Source organism: Octopus bimaculoides, chromosome 7, assembly GCF_001194135.2.
Source record: "Octopus bimaculoides isolate UCB-OBI-ISO-001 chromosome 7, ASM119413v2, whole genome shotgun sequence".
Lineage (NCBI taxonomy): Eukaryota > Metazoa > Mollusca > Cephalopoda > Octopoda > Octopodidae > Octopus > Octopus bimaculoides.
The window spans coordinates 22,285,869-22,290,701 of record NC_068987.1 but is presented as its reverse complement, the minus strand read 5'-3'; positions in this window follow the sequence as shown (position 1 = coordinate 22,290,701).

Genomic DNA, 4,833 nt, shown 5'->3' with positions numbered 1-4,833 from the left:
TGCTTCTGAGCTTCGCCCTAAACGTATTGCTAACAGCCCTTTAAATTTCAACGGTTCTTCAAATGCACTCACTTACTTTGATAAAGCTTGGCAAAGAGAGTCGTTTTGAATTTTCTTCTCCTACCTATGTTTAAATTCACCTGACTGGAGCGGATCTTTTTCATGATGTAATCGTAGTAATCGAAGTAGTTATCAATAAAAAAAAATGCTGTTGAAACAGCTGTTGTGAATTTTAAAACTTTACTTGCATTCTTATATATAAATATATATATAGGTGGGGCAAAGAGGATGGACGTTTTTGAAATGGCTACTGCTCAGTCCCTGAGAGGAGGGATATATGTCCGACAGGTACCATTCGGTCCGTAGTGTCTTAGCATTTTTTCTTTCTGTTCAAATGAAGCCATGGCGCTGTGGACGATAGTGCATCGCGTGTTTGCCGACGACAGTTACGTGAAGAAGGACGAGTCTGTCGGCAGTTCAGTGTCAGTTTCGGCGCAACTTCAACATTCACCGAAATCAGGCCATAACACAATCTTACGTTGGATGAATGCACTTTGTACATGAGATACACCGATGAATAGTGTATGAAACAGAATGTAGCCTCAAGGTTAGATGAAGACGAAGTATGGGTAACGCTAAGACGGAAATCTTAAAGGATTAGAAACAGAAGAGCAACAAACAGCGAAACAGTTGAAAGTGGAAACTAGAGAAATTACGACCGGTTGCTTCAACGGCTGGTGTAAAAAAGAGAGCAAGCAAAAAAGGCTGACCACGGGTTACGTGTCATTATCGAGCAAAGGGAGACACAATGAGCAGAGAGGAGATAGAGCTTCTCTTCTTCTTTTCCTCTTTTACATTGGCCGTTGAAGCAACCGATCGTAATTTCTCTAGTCTCTACTTCAACCTGTTTCGCTATTTGTTACTCTTCTGTTTCCAATCCTTTAAGATTTCCCTCTTGCCCCAGCGTTACATTTTGTCCTTCATCCGTCCACTTGCGGTCTCGTCTTGAATTACATTTATTCATTTTCGTACGTCCACTTCTGTTTTGCTTCTTATCCATATAGTGTTTGTTTGTTCTCGGTCTTATTCTCCCGGCAACTCTTGTCGGCGCCACCATAAGGGAATAAAAATTATCGTTAAAGGCACGAAATTGCGTTTGATTCTCTGACCGGTAACTGACGATTTGGGGACCTTCTGTGTCTGTTTTTCGTTTGTGCATTTGCTATACTTTTTTTAACTTATTAATTAACAGAACACACTGCACCCTAGGTTTTATTCACAGTAAGTTGATTATGTTGATTATATATATATACACACACACACACATATATATATATATTTATTTATTTACACACTAACACATACACATACGCACAAATATATAAACTCAATGACCTTTATCCTACATAGGTTTCTAAAACCCCTATACATTGTGTCTCTCAAAATATAACAAAGGACAATCTATAGTCAGTCAAAGTGTGAATAAAAACACCAGCTACATTTATTTCAAATCATATCCTACAACCTTAAAACAAGAAAGACCATTGAATAATGCTGTCCTATAATCAACTAAAAAGACAGGACGGTCACAGCTGGAATGGCCTTGATCATTAGCCTGTTCGATCAGTGTTGACGCGAAGCTAAACGACAACAGCAAATATGGCAACTACATTCTGAACGGAAATCGAATTGTAATGATTGATTTTACTAAAATGCAGCAAGATATATGACGTTAATAGTACAAAGGGCGCTGAAAACCAATAAATCAGCGAAGAATTTTAGACATATGTTATCAATCAACATTTAAATATCTACGTAATGTCTTCCTTTTTCTTTTTCAAACTGTTTATTGCTTTAGCCAGACGACAAACTGATTATGGCTTTAAGCAGACGACAGATTACGTGAACCATCCAAAATAACAGTGTTTGAATTACCAATTACTATTGAAGCTGAATACGGAAACATTCAATTGCCGAAAATATAGTATTGATCAATAAACATTCAAAACATACTTTGGTGTAGTGGATTTTTAGTGGATTTTGATCGTTAACACGTAATTGGTAGCACACAGTATTAGGTAAGCTGCATGTGAGGGCGAGAATGACGACACAAACTAATATTTATATAAGTTTGCATCACTTTTATTACCAGGAACATTCGCGTTTATGAATGTTCAACAATTATTTGAATACATCACACAAGAGATAATGAATATGACAGTTAACAAATCTTCATTGTTAAAATATTTTAGTTGTTTATACGAACATTATTCATTGTTATTAAAGACAATAAGTAGAGAAAAAGTGAGAACACCTTATCATAAAACTGAACGACAGAGTTCTGAATGGCCACGGACGATGTTCAGTAGGAAAACGTAGAAGGGGATGAGAGACCATCAAACGGAGCAGAGCGACATCGCTTCGTGTATATTTCTAGATGGTGCTGCCGGGGGTTAATTTGCCAGCGTTATATAACCCAACAGAGATTTTCTAGAAGGTTCGACCATACTATTTGGCGGGAAGACATCTGTTCGCTTGATTAAACACCAGTCGATTTGATTGGCTGAGCCATATTCGCGTACACGATAATGCTTCTTTTTTTTTTTTTTCATGACGGCACAATTTTTCATAGATGGCCTTGATCTGAGGAACCTAAGTGTGAATGCTCAAAACTCAGTAGAAGTCTCACTACAGATTTTTCAATTTTTATGTAATTCTAGCTTACTGGAAATTTTTCACGTCTGTCATCAATCTAACACCATAATAGCTTACTCAAGTGACAAACGTCAAGGTTCGACCATAATATTTGGTGGGAAGATTTTGCTTCGCTTGGTTAAACACCAGCCAACTTGATTGACTGAACCATATTCACGTAGGCGATAATGCCTTTTTTTTTATGACGACACAATTTTTCATAGATGGCCTTACTTTTTATAACAGTATATCAGGCCGTGGTCTTGATTTGGGGAGCTGGGTCGATGGTTCAAAACTCAGTCAGAGCCTCACTACCGATTTTTCAATTTTTAAGTAATGATGGTTTTTCACGTTTGTCTAATATCATAATACAAAATAGCTCACTCGTGTGACAGACGTTAGCTGTCGCCCAGTTTAACACCTCACTGTTTGCTCATTGGGTGACTGTAGCGGTTACATAACGTTCCAAACATTAAGGCTATATCTTCGGCCTGAGGATTACTTGCTCCTACTAGGGGTATTCAAAAGGATCAGGAACGCTATTTTTCTCCTCTGAATAAACGATAAATCAAAAAAAGAAAACTTTAAAAATAAAAAAAGGCATGAAGCAGCGTTTCATTTTCTAAGAAGTGTGTTAGTAATATTTGATGGCTGTTAAATCGTAACCACCATCATCCTTTAACGTCCACTTTTGCATGCTGCATGGGTCAGAGGGAATGTGTTGAGGCAGATTTTCTATGGTCGAATGTCTTTTCTGTTACTAACCTTCACCTGTTCTTTATGTATGTATGTATGTATGTATGTACGTATGTATGCATCTTTCTATTATAGGCACAAAGCCTTTTTTTAGTGGGGGGGTAAGAGGTAAGTCGATTACATCGACATTAGTGCGCAACTGGTACCCTGAAAAGCAAAGTCGACCTCGGCATTGAACTCAAAACGGACGAAATGCCGCTAACGACTCTGCCAGCTTACAGCCTTTTACACTGCAAAAATTAACATGGGTTTAACTGTTTTTCCACATTACTCTGGAAGGAGTAGAGGGATGGTTCCCCGGTTTCTCTGGCGTATATGTTCCTCCCTCGATTGGACGCCAATCCATCGCAAGATTACTCATATTTACAGCTGAGTGGCCTGGAGCAACGTGAAATGAAAAGTTTTGCTCAAGAACACAGCGCATCGCCCGGTGCAGGAACCGAAACCACAATCTCACAATCATGAGTCAGTCCAACATCCAAACCACTAAACCATGCACCTTCACTTTTTTGTTTTTCTTTCACATACTAACCCCCAAACGGATATTTCAACAACGCAATCAACATGCTTCAAAAGTAGAAAGCAAAATAAAAATGTTCACAATGGTACGATTGCTCCACCAACTAAAAATATCGACCAAAACTCTCTAAAAGATCAGGTGGTGATGGCGGCAGCAACAGCAGTTTGTGTTTTGACAGACTTAGGTTTACTTTCAAACGTACAAATAGTCCTTCATTCCACCTCATAGTTCCCGTTGACCAAATCTAAATCACAGGTTATTGGTTAACTCGCGGCTATAATACAATATACTGGGTGCCGAGTCTGTGCACTGGGTTCGAACTATGCCACCATGTGTAGTTGTGAAGCAAGTTTCTCAACCACACAGCTATGCCTGCAAATGTGGCCAATGCTGTTGCAACCGTAACCACCGAATCTCCCCCCTCCCCAACATCACCACCTCGTAATTAAATCCTACCCCACCACCACTGCTTTAATTACAACGTCCTCATTAAATCTAACCTAAAAATCATCTTTTCATTCACTAAATGACGAGTCAAGAGAAAATAGACTGGAAATTAATAATAAATGCCTCCACTTTCCGATTTCACAATCTCCACATTTAAAATAAAAATAAAAATAATAATAATAATAATAATAATAATAACACTTTCTAGTATAGGCACAAGGCCTGAAATTTGGGGGAGGGGTATAGTCGATTACATCAACCCCAGTACTCAACTGGTACTTAATTTATTGACCGCGAAAGGATGAAAGGTAAAGTCGACCTAGGTGGAATTTGAACCCAGAACTAAGCATTCCACCCAGCGCGCTAACAATTCTGCCAGCTTGCCGCCTTAATGATGATGATGATGATGATGATGA